The following is a 16,598-nucleotide window of genomic DNA, read 5'->3' as shown; positions in this document are numbered from 1 at the left end:
TTTCACCATGGTAATTATAATCTATGATTTAATAATAGAGCAACCTGGGTTTGGAGTGATGTCTTGATTCTAGTGGTAATTATGCTTGATGATAGACCATTCGTGGTTGCGGTACCATCTTGATTCAAGCCGCCATCCACTCTTGTGGGGTTTTTGGCTATCCTTGTAAATCTACGCTTTCGGGGACATACTCGAAGATGCGCATACGAGAGATAGAATTCTTGCACTCTCTGTCAGAGTAGTGTACCAGGGCGTCTCCTCGCGATGATGATGAGGAGGGGGGTTGCTGTCAAGTGGAGGGGGGTGGCGCTGATGTCAAGCGTAGGGGGTGGAATTGCGCTAGATCACAGGGGGGGAGGCGCTGCTTGAGACGACGAGGGGGGGAGCTGCTAAAGACGACAAGGGGGGGCTCCCCTTTATAATGGGGAGGGGGTGGTATATGGGGGGGGAGATGGCCGTTTAACGGCCACCACCCCTCCATCTGGGGGGTGCATGCCCCCCCTTTCCCTTAACTCCCTCTCTCTCTCTCTCTCCCCGACATGCTGTTGGCCGAGAGAGAGGGAGAGTAAAAAAATTTGAACTAAATTTAAGAAAAAACTAAAAAGGGGGGAGGGGGTTCATATGCGCGGGGGATGTTACACTCTTCGTGGAGAGCTACTTGAAGTTGGTTAATGTTACACTCTTCGTGGAGAGCTACTTGAAGTTGGTTATGCATCTCTATTAACTTCTTTATGGGCACTTCATCCTTTTTGTGTTTTTGCCACATGCAACTCTTTTATTGCCTCCTCTCTTTTCTTCTTCAACTTCTCATTTTCCAACTCTAGGTATCTATTTTTCCTAGAATTGAAGACACACATCTCCTCTAGAGCCATACGGTTGTCCCTTTCCTCATTATATAAGTCTTTGAGGCTTTCTTTGCCTTGCCTTGCCTTTAGGGCCTCTTTTAATGCAATCATTTCCTTGTTTATGATGGTCATCACCCTCTTTTTTTTAAACTCTATAGGTTGTGAAGTCACTCTGTTCTTCTTCCAGCTCTATAAAGTGTGGTCTTTTTCTCTTTAGTCAACTTGTTGAGTTGGCTCTGAAGTTCTTTTGCCAACTTATCATATTCTTCTACGTCATGCATGGTTGAGGACACTGAAGTGGTTGATACTTCCAAGTAGGGTACCTTTAGCCCTTGGTGTGATTTAGCATCAACAGCTACTATTGATGGCGTTTTAGTTCCTATAAGGGGGGCTCCTTTGCTTGGTGCAGGTGTAATTTCTTACACTTTGCTCACCAAATACTACATCTAAGCTATAACAATGTTTTCATTGACTACCCCTTTTGTGGTTTCTTGTGTTGGGGTGATTGTATGGGTGAGCATAACAGGTGGGATTGCGTATAGAGGGGCCTTTCCCTTGCCTTCCACCGCCACTCTATGTCCTACCTCTTCTAATATTGCACTTATGCCTAGCACGTCCTCTTTCATGGGGCTTTTCATTGCCAATTCTTGAGATTGGGAGGGTTGCTCCACTGATCTCCTAATAGCCAACACTATTTGTTCCTCCTCCTCTTGCCTCAGTCTTTCTTTCTCTTCCTCTAATTTCTTCATATGCTCCTCTTTAAGCCTCCTAGACTCTTCTTCCACCCTCTACAGTGTTGAGATATCGAGCTCCACTCGTGATATGCCAGGGTGACCGTTGTGTATTTATGTCACCGACTTGTCAGTTGCAGATGCGGTTGGTACACCGCCCATGAATAATAGCTACATGATAGCTATCCTTATCTACTCTAGTTCGTGGCTCAGTTAGTATGCCACCTTAGTTAGTTGAGTTTGGTTTGAGACCCATATATAGGGTTCTTCTATTTCTTTGTATGAGACTTCTTTTTGGCTTACACAACTAAGAAGAGGAAAACTATTTTCAGCCTCCACCTTTGTGTGTATTCCCCCATTGTGCAAGCAAGAAAGCTACAAGTGAGATTCCTTCCTTCTCTCCCACAATCTTGACATGGTATCAGAGCCTTGTTCGTGGTAAGGAGCTCAAGAAAGCAAGCCAAGCTCGCGGTGTTCTAGTAAGAGGAGCAGTGTTGCTTTCATTTTTTGTTTTTGGGAGCAGATCTTTGTAGGTAGCACAGCCGGAAATTGCAAGAGTGCATTGTCTCAGGTTGAGACACCCTTCGCGGTGAAGCAAGAGGGCAGTATATGCTGCGGGAAAGGGCTTTAGCCATAGGTGACCCTGTTTTTTTGATTTGAGGCCATTTCGAGGCCTGTTTTGGAGGCGGAAGTTTTCTGCACGCACTCAGGAAAAGGCCCAGTTTTATGCTGTGCAGCCACTGTTCTATAGGTCGGTGAAAAGTTACTGTAGAAATTGCATCGTATACCTGTGCGTAGAGACATTGGGAGTTACAGAATCATCCCCGTTGCCTGTTGATGCAAAATCGTCACTAGGAAGTGACTGTGTGGTCAAATACCACTTTCGTCAGTTTTGCAGATTAGCCCTTGTGAGGCTGAAGTTGTGTTCTTTGCAGTGATAGAATTTTTTGCAGTGTTCTGTAATGGCGTCTGATTCTCTTTCACAGATTGTCACTGAAAAGCTTGACAAGAACAACTTCCAAGCATGGAAGTTTAGAATGACGAATTTCCTTATGGGAAAAGGATATTGGGAATTTGTTTCAGGAAATGAAGAAGAACCAGTTCTTCCTGATGTTCCCAATCAACAGCAAATGCAGACATTCAAAGCATGGCATGAGAGAGCCAGCAAAGTTATGTACTGGCTGTCTATCAGTATTTCAAACTCTATGATTGTGCATATTCAGGATGCAAGTACGCCAAAGGAGGCATGGGATACTTTGTCAAAAATGTATAGCACAAATATGCAAGCCAGGAAAATGAAGCTCAAGCAAGAGTTGCATAATGTGCAAAGAGAAAATATGAGCATCAATGACTACCACATTAAGGTGAAGAAGATTGCAGATGCACTTGCTTCCATTGGGTCGCCAGTGGAAGATGATGATTTAGTTTATGTGACCTTGAATGGTCTAGGAAAGGATTATGCACAGTTCCGAACATCCATTTCCGTCCGTGAAAGATTTTCTGATTTTGAGGAGTTGATTGCTCTTCTAATTTCTGAGGAGCAGAGAAATGGTGGTGCATCTTCTTCAGGAGGAACTTCAAAAGAAGATGTCTTCTACTCAAATGCTGGAAGAGGTAGAGGCAAAGGTAGAGGAAGCCGATTTGGAGGCCGTGGTAGAAATCAGAATATGCAGCAAACTCAAGAAAACCAGTCCTATGGAGGAGGACGTGGTAACTCTAGAGGCAGGGGGAGCCAAAGAGGTCGTGGTGGATGGCAAAGAGGCCAAAATGCAAACAGCAATGTTGAATGCTACTACTGTGGTAAAATGGGTCATATGGCTAAAGACTGCTATAAAAAGCAGAATGACATCATGAATGGGAAATTGCAACAAGGGAATTATGCATCTTCTAGTAGACAGGGTGATGACAGAAATGAGCATTTGTTTATGGTGCAGCACATGAACAATTCTGTGACAAGTGCAGAAGAAGGCAACAATGTATGGTATGTTGACTCAGGTGCATCAAACCACATGACAGGTCATGCAGAATGGATGGAGGATGCAAGGAAAATGGAAAAACCAGGATTTGTGGAGATTGGTGATGATACTGCACATCCTATTGTGCAGATTGGAAAATTTCCTTTGTCTATGCAGGATGGGAAAAAGAAATACCTGTCCGATGTATTTCATGTCCCGAATATCACCAAGAATCTGGTTTCTGTCGGTCAAATGGTTGAGCAGGGCTTGCAGGTCAGATTTAATCCTCATGGATACTTTGTTGAGGATATGAAAAATAAAGGTTGCTTGATAGCAAAAGGAAAGAAGAAGGGCAGAATGTTTACGTTGGATACAGACATGCCTGAATTGAGTGCAGCAATGTTTGCACATGGGACCGATGTAGTTGTAGATATTGATATCTGGCATAAACGCATTGGTCATGTTAATGTACAGCGACTTAAATCAATGCAGGCCCAAAATATTGTTGTAGGATTGCCTAAATTCAAGGTTGCAGAAATGCATAAGGTATGTGAAGCCTGTCAATTTGGAAAACAGGCAAGGAAGCCATTTCCTAGACATGTTTAAGAGAGTGAGAAGCCATTGGAATTAATCCACTTTGATGTGTGGACTACTAAAGCTGCATCTCTTGGAGGTTGTCATTATTTTGTCACTTTTATTGATGACTATAGCAAAAAAGTTTGGGTGTATTTTATGAAAAAGAAAAGTGAAGTTTTTGGGCATTTCAAAACTCTTAAAGCTATGGTTGAAAAAGAAACAGGCCTGCAAATAAAATGCCTAAGGTCAGATGGAGGGGGAGAGTACCTCTCAAATGAGTTTGCAAGGTTCCTGCAGGAGCATGGCATAAAGCAGCAATATTCATGCAATCATACCCCACAACAAAATGGAATTGCAGAAAGGAAAAACATGCATATTGGAGAGGTATCTCGTGCCATGCTCAACGAAAAAGACTTGCCAGATTTTTACTGGGCTAAAGCAGTTGCTACAGCAGTCTATATAATGAACATGACTCCCACTACAGCAATACATGGGATGACTCTAGAGGAGAGGTATACTAGTAGGAAACCAGATATTTCTCATTTGAAAATTTTTGGTTGCATTGCCTATGTACATGTGCCAAATGAGTTGAGATCCAAGTTGGATCCAAAAACTGAGAAGTTCATCTTTATTGGTTACTCTCTGCAGCAAAAAGGGTATAGATGCTATAACCCTTCTACTCGTAAGTTTACAGTGAGCAGAGATGTTGTTTTTGATGAGATGAGTAGCTGGTATAAGCCAGTAAATGTGATTGATGATGTAGATGCACAAAATGGTAATGCTGCGCAGAATTCACAGCAACAGTCACAAAATGTTAGTGGACCTCGAGTGTCCTCTAGCAGTGGTTCACATTCTTCGCCATGGACAGGCAGATTGAGATCAGGAGAATCTTCTCAAAGCAATGCAGATAGTGGTATGGAGGTATCACGAAAAGGAAAAGAGAAGGTTGATCAGCCCATGTTTGATGTGAATGCAGGTCACTCTTATGTGGATGGTGAATCCAGTGGCTCAGAACAGAGTATTGATGATGAGTTGGGTATTCCTTCTATTGTTACACCTGGAGTAAGGAAGACCAGGGATGTTTTGAGAGCACCTGTGAGTGAACCTATTTTGTGCAGGTCTATGAGAGCTAGGTATCCTGTGGATAGGCTGAAATATGATGGATTTACAGCCATTCACTATGCATATATAGTCAAAGTGATACAGGAACCAGAACCCACTTCTTTTGAGCAAGCCATGGGAAAAGAAAAATGGGAGAAAGCCATGGATGAAGAAATGGATGCCTTGGAAGCAAATGCTACATGGAAATTGGTACCTTTGCCTAAAGGTAAGAATGCAATTGGCTGTAAGTGGGTTTATAAGGTGAAGCACAATGCAGATGGTTCTGTGAACAGATACAAGGCAAGATTAGTAGTCAAGGGGTATGCACAAACATATGGCATTGACTATGAAGAAACATTCAATCCGGTTGCAAGGATGGCAACCGTAAGAGCAGTCATTGCTATGGCTGTATCAAAGGGATGGTCTTTACATCAGATGGATGTAAAGAATGCCTTCTTGCATGGTGATTTGCAAGAAGAGGTCTATATGGAGCAGCCACCAGGTTATGTGCATGATGTTCATCCTGAGTTTGTTTGCAGGTTGAAGAAAGCCTTGTATGGCTTGAAGCAAGCACCTAGAGCATGGTCTGACAAGATAGGACAGTATCTTGTCACTATTGGCTTTCAGATTTCCAAGGCAGATTTCTCACTTTATGTGAGAAAAACAGAGAAAGGTATTATGCTACTTGTCATTTATGTTGATGATTTGATTATGACAGGTGACAGTGATGAAGATATTCTTCATGTGAAAATGCTATTGAAGCAGAAGTTTGAGATGAAGGATTTGGGAGAGCTGCGTTATTTCTTGGGCATTGAGGTGATTAGATCACCAAGTGGGATACAGCTCTTGCAGAGGCAGTATGGATTGGACATGCTGTCCAAATATGGGATGACAGGCTGTAAGTCTATTTCAGTTCCTTTGGAGCAGAATGTGAAGCTGAGCGCAGATGCAGGTGAGCTTCTAGAAGACCCTACTATGTACAGACACATAGTAGGAAGCTTGATTTATATGACTACTACCAGGCCAGATTTGAGCTATGATGTTGGATTGGTAAGTCAGTTTATGCAAGCTCCAAGGAAACCGCATTTGGATGCGGCTAGACGCATACTCAGGTATGTGAAGTCCACATTGCAGTATGGACTATTTTATGAGACTGGGGTTCAGATACAGTTGCATGGATACACTGATGCTGATTGGGCTAGTAGCATTTCTGATAGACGATCTACCAGTGGATATGTGTTCTCTTTTGGGAGTGCTGCAGTCACTTGGAGAAGCAAGAAACAGCCTACAGTTGCCTTGTCTAGCACAGAGGCTGAGTACAGGGGTGCAGCAATGGCTGCATGTGAGGTAGCTTGGTTGCATAAGCTACTTTATGATATGCATCAGCCTACAGATGGGCCAGTTGTCATTTATTGTGACAACATGAGTAGTATATACTTGGCAAATAACCCAATCTATCATGCTAGAACAAAGCACATTGAGGTGCATTATCACTATGTGCGGGAGAGGGTTTTACTAGGTCTTATTTATCTAGTTTATGTCAGCACAGAGGATCAGGTAGCTGACATATTTACGAAGGCATTGGGCGCAGAGAAGCTGCGCAAGTTCAGAGACCTGCTTGGTGTGCAGGAATTGGGATTGAGCTCAAGGGGGAGTGTTGAGATATCGAGCTCCACTCATGATATGCCAGGGTGACCGTTGTGCATTTATGTCACCGACTTGTCAGTTGCAGATGCGGTTGGTACACCGCCCATGAATAATAGCTACATGATAGCTATCCTTATCTACTCTAGTTCGTGGCTCAGTTAGTATGCCACCTTAGTTAGTTGAGTTTGGTTTGAGACCCATATATAGGGTTCTTCTATTTCTTTGTATGAGACTTCTTTTTGGCTTGCACAACTAAGAAGAGGAAAACTGTTTTCAGCCTCCACCTTTGTGTGTATTCCCCCATTGTGCAAGCAAGAAAGCTACAAGTGAGACTCCTTCCTTCTCTCCCACAATCTTGACATACAGTTCTCTATTTTGGTCTGTGGTGGACCAGGTTCTCCTGATGGGGATTTTCAATGTGATCTTCCTCTTCTTTCTCCTAGGCTTGATAGCTCTAAGCTCAGAATGTCCTTTCACTCGAGGTTCCTTACTACTGAGTGGATCAGTCAACTTCTTTCTCATTAGAAACTCTTTTTTTTTGTCCTATTGATCATTGTTGAATTATTCCTCCTCCTACTCTTCTATTAAGAATGAAATAATGGGACCCACTAAAGTGAGGAAGCAATGCTCCTCTTGGATTAGTGATGGTTTTGGGATTTCCTCTACTACTTCTCTTTCCACCTCCTCCAAATCTTCCTAGATTATAGCCGTTAATGCACCTCCAAATCCTATGGTTGATGCCTTGGAAGCTAGTTGTTTCCTTTTTGACTCTGGTGTGATAGCCAGAGACTCTCCCCCTACTACCCTTGGCACTATTGCTAGCACCTTCATCGGTACTTGGATTTTTTTTTAATGTAGGCATTTCATTTTACCTCGTCTACTGCATTTGATCAAGGCTCTCAAGCAATGGCACTCCTATTCTGTTCATGAGGACGTTGTATCTTTGGCTTGAAAAGAGGGTATGGACCATCATTGCTCACAATCAGATGGTGGAATCAAGGATATCAGCCAAGATGATTAAGTCATTTGTGTAGACCTTCTTCTTATCCATTCCCAACATCCCATAAACGTCCCTCTTTTCAACTTCTTCTCTAGCTTGTCCACTAGTCCCAAGGCCTTCTCCACAATTACTTTCACCCTTCTAGTGGCATATCCTTATCTAATTGTTATTGTGCCACTGTTCTTCTGGCATCAAAGGTCCTAAAAAACTCAATGCACTTGCTATGGTTGATGTCTTGTCCCCCCTTCTCTAGGTACTTGGCAAGATTGCATCATTCTATCATCCACCTAATGGCCTCTTCAAATGTCACCAACCCGCCCAAGTTGTGAATGCTGCAGTATTTCAGTTGGTTGAATGCACATATCACCATGGCTAATCCATATCTTTTGTGTTCATCCTTCGAGAAGGAAAGCTTGTTGGCTTTATCCTATTGCCCATCCGTTTGAGTTCCTGTCACCACACAACATCCCACAATTAGTTTTCATTAAAGAGCATTTCTTGCATGGAAGGTAAAGTGACTAGAAAGATCAGTATCCGATGATGAAAGGTAAAAACCACAAAATGAGAATTTCCACATCAATCAATCCATACATTTTTACACAAGAACTTCATGGAGCATATTTAGTTAAAAGAAGAGGAAGCATTTATTCTTTCCTTTAAAGTTCAACTCCTATTTTGATTTTTCATTCGTCTTCCACTTTTACCCCCTCCCCCTTGGAAATGATAAAAATCCATCCTAGGATTGTGAAAGTAAAGGTGTAAGGGTCTTCAGTGCATTCTAGGTGCATCTTGCTGGTTCAAAAGCTAGTCATAAAACTTTGGGTTATACTCTAGTATCGCATGACAGCCCATATCTTGTGAACGAATGCCCACTTGCATTATGTAAGTCAATACATCGGTTATGGACGTAGTAGGATACTTTTGTCTAATGGGCAATTTCTTGTCATGGCTAATACCCTAAATGAGGTTGGGGCCACATACATCGGATCATACTCAGAAGTCTTAATGGCATCCCTTGCTCTGCGCAGTGGTCATGATTGGATAACCCTCTTGAGCCCATTGAATGCATGGATTATATCACTTGCATAAGAAATCAACTCAAACTCAACTAATCATTGAAGTTCAGCAAGTTCCTGTTGGTGGCATGGGAATTTTGCTCTTCTTGTAGGAGGTGATTAAGCATTGAAGTTTAGCAAGTTCCTATGGTGGCATGGGAGTTTTTCTCTTCCATGTTGGAAGCCACTTCAAGAATAAATAATGATTGCTATGATGGTTTAAGGTCTATTACACCTAGTGGCTTTGGTTTGGTTGGACTTGACAAGTTGGGCTGTGGTAATTCCACCTTGGGATTCTTAGTGGGTTTAGTGAGCTTGGTTTGAAAAGTTTGGAGTTCAGTTGACTCTTTGACGTTGTCAAAGAGTTTACTATTCATAGTATAAATCATGGGATTCTTATGAACACAAAAGAGCTTCACTGGAAGTTATATGAGAAATTTGCATACAAAATTCAGACATTGTTATCCAATAACCACCTTAGTTATACAAGTTCTTTTGTACTTAGCATATAATTTTCAGTTATATAATTTATACTTATGAAAAATAAGTCTATTGGAACTTACAACTTGGTCATCTGGAAGAAATTGACAGTCTGCAGGATAAATCACATTAATTCAGGTACAAAAATATGGTCAGAACCCAAGAAAGATGCCAAAAACTGCCAAAAGTCCACTAGGTCCACATGGGACCTGGAGTAACAGACTTAAGTGACCAACAAGTCACCTAGGCTGGTCAAAAAGTGACCAGGGACTGAGCAGGGAGCAGCCCGCATTTTTCGGCGCAAAATGCGGGCTGCACAATTTGAGGCAAACTGGAGAGAGCTAGAGCTATGGTGCATGAAATGGAGCATGCAAACTGAAGATCAACAGGCCCAACTACTGAAGATGTAAACATGGTGAGAGCTCCACTTCTCTGCCTCTTTGGTTTGACGAAAATGCATGTTGAATTAGTCTATAAAAGAGGGAAATCTGAGAGAAGAGTATTCAGCCTGCTCTTATGCACGACTTCTCTCATTTTGTCTACCATATTCTTGGTCCAATGAAACCCAACTTGTACCCAAGTACTTGAGTGACTTTGGGGCAAGTAAAGGGTGAGGATATTGAAGACATACGGGCTGTTATGGGCTGAAATAACCAGTCATAAACAAGGCAGCCCACTGTTATGGTCCATTTTTATGAGCAAACATGGGACTTTATGGTTATAATGGAAGGAAATGACCTCTTTTCTTCAGGACATTGTTCATGAATGATCAGAAGTGCTTCTTCTTGAGTTTATGCACTCATTTTGAACTTGATTATGGGCTGGAATTTTCTGTTTTAAAACAGGGCTGAAGCTAAAATTATACTTCTTCAATTCATTTAATGTATCTTTGGCCCAAATCTTGGATGCATTTGAATCTATCAACAATATACTTGATCCAAAGGGTTGAAATCCATCTATGTACTTGAAATAAATGCCATTAGAACTTGCATTTGACATTCATAAATGAATTGAGAATCTGAAAATATCCTTTATGATATGATGTATGTATCCAGAGGCATTTGATGTAATCAAGATAGACTTATTCCTTCTGTTCATGTATGCTAAGTACACAGTAAAAAGGTTGAACTCTTCTTCTGTACCTAAATCATTTCTAAATCCCAGATCATATTAAACCCCAATCTATTTTCCCTTCCCAAATCTTGAATCCTAAACTCTTCTTCTGCATCATTAAAAGCCCCGGTGGTAGACCTTCAACTCTTAACGCGACGACAGTGGTGAACCCGACGTGAAGGTCCGCTGCGAAAGAAGAAGTCCAATGGGAGAATCATCAAGTTCGGGAGGAGATTCTTTGCAACAGTTGGTTCGTCTAATGCAAGAGAGCCAACAACAATAGCTGCAATTTCAGCAGCAGTTGCAATTGCAACAACAACGGAGACAAGAAGAAGAGCGGGTTGATGTTGTTGCCATTAAGGCCTTAGAAGCAGTTGGGCATGAGCTCAAGCAATTTAATGGGCAAAATGTGTCCTCTTTTATTCGCCTGTACACTGACAATATGGTCTTCTTTGGAGTTCCTCAACATGCCTGGAGCTGTTACTTTGCCTACTTGGCTGTGCATGGTCTCCAAGACCGAATTCATGGTCTTTTCCAAAAAGATGCTGGATGGACTGTGTTCAAGAAGGCTCTTCGAGAAGAATTTTTCCTTGAAGATTCTGGCCTTATGACAAAGAAAGTCTTCATCGAATGGGTCGAAAGACCCAATAAGGGTCTAACCGTACTGCTCTTCATCGAGAATTTGAAAGCAAATTTGCCCAACTAGATCCTGATGACCAACAAGGTATGGAAAGTCAAAAGATTGAATTATTTTTAAAGGCTGTAGATTCTTCTCTTCAAGAGAAATTGACTGATTGACTTGAAGATCCTGACTCTGAGTCGGGATTAAAGACTGCTTGGAGTGATGTCACTGAAGCAGTTAATATGATTGCTCGAAGAGAGCGATTGCGCCTGAGATGGGGATCAACCCTTGTAACAACTGAATCTTTGAAGGAGCCTGTTCTAGTTTCTCGACCTCCTATCTCTATGGCCGAGCAATCAATAAATTCTACTGTTCCTTCTCCAAAGAAGGATGTCATGGACAAGCTAATTAAAAGCATGCGGGATCTCCATCTTAATTTAACAGAAATTAATTCTAAAGTAGAAAGGCTTGATGTAAAAGTAGAAGAAAGGGGTCGGTCAACTGCCCAAAGGCCTGCACGAGAAGGCTTCAAAAGACGCTACACTTGGTGTGATAGCCTTCAGCATGACAAGAGGGAGTGCGGTGCATTCCGTGAAGCTGAAGCACAAAAATTAGTCTTTTGGAAGGATGGTAAAATTCATGCAACTGAAACCGGGCTTCCTCTTGAGCCAAACTTTGGCAACGATGGCATGAAGAAAAGATTGGAGGATTTGGCAACAAGAACGGCCTATGCAGCTGTTGATGCTGCAACTTATGGGTTGCAAATTGAGCCAACTAATGAAATTATTAAAACATGTAAAACTAATGCAAAATCTAAAGTGTGGACGCAGGCCTTGGAACACATGGAGCAAGGCAAGGCAACTAAGGATGATTTAACCACTGCCAGTCAATGTATACGAGGGAGAACCGAATGGTCTGAGCCTGTGGATTCATTTTCAGCTTTTGCCCAGTTAGCTGAAATTAATAATCAAGAAGCCATGATAGAAGAAAAGAGAAGAAGAGATGAAGATGTTGCCGGTCCTTCTTCTTCAGGACCGACTAAACGCATAATAAGAAGTAAACTAGACCAACAGAAGGCTGTTGAAAATCATCCGCCACCAGAATTTGACATGGGAGATGCCCCTCAAGCAAAGAAGACAGAAGGAAAAAGAAAAAGCAAACATCCCAGTTACAAGTTGCAGTCTGACATAGAGACCGCAACGGATCTTAAACGAATCCTAGAAGAAAGGATTCTTGGAAGTAGAATTGAATTTACATTAGGTGAAATTCTCGGTATTGCAAAACGAGGATTTCATGATGTAATAATTGATGTAATTAAACAAAAAAGACAATATGTTGGTGAGGAAACTGAAGAATCTGTACATGCTTTTTTACAAGTACTTCATGTGTATTTGCAGGATGAAGAGAAGCTGAAAACTCAAGGGATTCGATTGGAGGCAATCAAAGAATTGATTGCAGCCATAGAAGCCAAAGATGAAGACAGTTATAAAACAGAAGCTGAAGAAGCCATAATGGTGGGAACTTCTGAATCTAAAGTACAACCCATGCATAAGAAAGAGACTCTTCTTCACAATATGCAAGAAGAAAGTGAAACTCACTTTATTCCTAGTAGTCACTACTCCCGTACCCATTGGGCAAGGGCGACTACTGAAACTGTTGTTAAAATCAGTGAGAAAGAAACTCCATGCATTGCCCTTATAGACCATGGATCAGAAATTAATGTTATGTCAAGAAGTCTCTATGAGAATGGTGGATGGCCCATTGATGTGGACCCAGGATGGCATATGAAGGCAGCCAATAACTCTTCTGGCAATCTTTATGCAGCGTGTCCTTATGTACAAGTTACTATTGGTAATGTAAAAGATGAATTTCATTTCTTTGTTCAAGATTCCTGCAGTTATCCTATCATTCTTGGACAACCATTTATTTCCGAGTCTCGTTTAGAAACAAAGGCTCTTGATGATGGTTCATCATATGCTCGGATAAGAAGCAAGGATAATGATAAAGCTGTTCAATTCCTAACTGTCTGTGTTAATCACCGTCGGAATAGGGATCGATTGAGAGATCATCCTGTTCCTCCTAATGCCCGAGAATTTAAGGGTTTTCGGGTAGCGCTGCTATAAGTGGAGGCTATGGCAGTGCATCATGTCACACAAAATTGCCTCCACATATGAAGGAGGTAAGGTCAAAAGCTGATTTGCAGGTTTTTTCAGCCAATGGTATGGGCTGTTATAAACAATTTTCAGCCATGAATAGGGCTTAAAGAAAGTATTTGAATCATATGGAGCAAGAGCTGAAGCAAATTGATGTTTTACCTAAAGATGAAGAAATTTCAGGACTATTTTATGGGCTGAATTATAATGATACAATGGCTAAAATTTATACAGCCGTTCATGCAGAAAATCAAGCTGAAAATCAGTCCATACAGGTATGTACATTGGATATATATGACATAATTCAAGAATTTGCAGATTATGAAGCTTTTGGACAGCTAAACAAGGATGAAGCAAGAGTAGAAACAAAGTATAAAACAGTTGATAACAAGGTTAAGCCGGTAGCTACTCCTCTACCACCTGAAAGCGAAGGATTGGCAGAAAGGGTATCCAAACAACCAAGCCTTCGTGATCCTAAAGATATTGGTCACCAATTTACAGCAGAAAGTCTACAAAAGTTGAAAATTGGTGAGAACTCTTTTCTCTTGCCGGGCTGAAAAGCAAATCTTCATGCAGATGTTAAAGAACCATGGTAAAGCTTTTTCATTTCAGCCACATGAAATTGGCTGTGTGGATCCAAGCATTGTGGCACCAATAGTAATTTTTACGGTCCCACATGTGCCTTGGAATCTTAAACCAATTCCGGTTCCAAGGGCTCATTTGCCTAAGTTATTGAAACTTTTAAATGAAAAGATTAAAATGTGAATATTGGAGCCATCTTCAGCTCCATATTCCAACCATTGGTTTATCGTACCTAAGAAGAATGGATCTTTACGATTCATTCAAGATTTACAACCCGTCAATAAAGTCACTATTAGAAATGTTGGATCAAGACCAATTGTGGATGAGTTTGCTGAAGCTTTTGCAGGTAGGGCAATCTATTCCATGGGAGACTTATATTCAGGCTACGACCAATTTCATCTTGCTTTGGAAAGTCGTGACATTACCACAATGAAGACGCCTCTTGGCCTAGTCCACATGTGTACTCTACCTCAAGGGGCTACGAATTCAGTAGCTCACATGATGAATGCTATGCATAAAGTATTGAGGGATTATATTCCTCAATTGACTCTTCCTTTTCTTGACGATGTTCCAATCAAAGGATGTGAAGTTCATGAGAAAAATGACGAACTCAATGAACTTGGATGTCGAAAGTTTGTCTCTGATCATATTAATGATTGTGTTCAAATCTTGTCTAAATTGGAAGAATTCCATCTTACTCTTTCAGGAGCTAAATCTGTTTTTGGAGTCGAAGAAGTCCTTGTGGTCGGACATATGTGTTGTCCATATGGCCGAAAGCCTTCTCCATCCAAAATAGATGCTATCAGCAAAATGCAAGAAGAATGTACAAATGTTTCAGAGGTGAGAAGATTTCTTGGTGCATGTGTCGTCTATCTTATTTGGATTCCACATTTTGCCCATGTTGCTGAAAGTCTTTATCAGCTTCTAAGAAATGGCCAAAGGTTTCTATGGACAAAAGAACACACTCAGGCTATTCAGAAACTCAAGAAAATGTTGATTTCAGCCCCCACTTTAAAGAGGGCTAACTACTCTAATGGACAGCCCATTATACTCACAGTGGACACAAGTCCTATTGGAATAGGATGGGCAGTTGGACAAGACGACCTTGAAGGCAACAGATATGTAATCCGCTTTGGAGCGAAGGTTCTTAATGAACGACAAAGAAGGTATGCTCAAATCAAAAGAGAGCTTTGGGGAGTAGTAACTACATTAAAATGTGACAGGGAGTACTTCATGGGCGCACATGTTATAATTGAGATAGATTGCCTTCCACTCTTGGGCATGATCGCCAAACTGTTCCACTCCTGACATAGCCATGCTAAGATGGATAGCCTATATTAAATCCTTAAATCCTGATTTGAAACATATTGCAGGTAGAGATAATCCAGTTGCTGACATTCTTTCACGTGTCAGATATATGGATGAAGAAGAAATGATGGATGAAGAAGAATCAGAGTTTATAAATGATATTGTTAATGCAGGTACAACAAAAATTACAGCAAGAACAACAAGTTCAGCTGTTAAAACAACTTTTACATCAGCAAAGAAGGATGAATCAACTAAAGAAAGACAATGGACAGCTAGTAAACAACATATTCCATGTTTTGTTATGGTTTGTTCACACTTTAAAGAAGAATATTATGCAGATGATTGGCTAAAAATTGGCCAATTTTTGAGCACTATGACAAAGAAGGAAGGTTGGACTAATGAAGAGTTCAAGAGAATTAAGAGAAAAGCCTATGGTTTTTTTCTTAAAGATGGTTACCTTTGGAGGCATGCGAAAAAGAAAGGAAGGGTGCCTGTTCGTGTCTTAAGAGATAAAAAGACACAAAGACAGGTTATGCAAGAATTTCATGAAAGCCTATTGGCTGGTCATAGAGGCATATGGGACACTTTTGCTAAAATAAAAGAGAAATTTTGGTGGCAAAATATGTATAAAGACATTGAGCATTTTGTTGAATCTTGTCATGCTTGTCAAATGTATTCTATGGTAAAGCATAGAGATGGGCTTCAGCCTACCTATCCTTTATCCATTCACTATAGATGGGTTATTGATTTAGTAACCATGCCTACAGGAATTTGGAACATGAGATATCTAGTACTTGCTAGAGAAGATCTCACAAATCAAGTGGAAGGAAAGGCCTTGATAACAAAGTCCACTCATGCTGTTTGTAGATTTCTACTTGAAGAAGTATTTTGCAGGTATGCATGTGTTGCTAAAGTAACTGCTGATAGAGGGGAATTGGATGCCGATGAGGCTCGCCATTTCTTTGCTCAATTAGGAATTAAGTTATCTCTTACTTCAGCCTACAATCCTGAAGGCAATGGTAAGAGTGAAAGAGGCCATCAACCAATTCTTGAAGCTTTAGCAAAATCATGCAAAGGGAAGTTGAGGGAATGGCCTAAAATGCTACCATTCACATTATGGGCTGATAGAACTACCCATAGTGCAGTGACAGGATATATGCCAGCTGAACTCATGTATGAACAGCCACCCGTTATGCCTATTGAGGAATCCATTGTCACATGGAGTATCTTGCCTTGGGATGAAGGCATGAATAGAGAAGAATTGCTGTCTTTATGCATAAGGCAACTTGAAAGAAGGCCAGAAGATGTTAAAACAGCCATTGAAAGGCGAAAAACAGCAAGACTAAAGAATAAGAAGAGGTTTGACAAGCATCATCGACTCCGTCCAAGAGCTATTCAAGAGAATAAATGGGTTCTTGTCTATGATAGCA

Source organism: Lygodium microphyllum, chromosome 2, assembly GCF_053477565.2.
Source record: "Lygodium microphyllum isolate KBCC chromosome 2, Lygodium_microphyllum_v1.1.10, whole genome shotgun sequence".
Classification (NCBI taxonomy): Eukaryota; Viridiplantae; Streptophyta; class Polypodiopsida; order Schizaeales; family Lygodiaceae; genus Lygodium; species Lygodium microphyllum.
Note: the sequence above shows the minus strand (reverse complement) of the source record.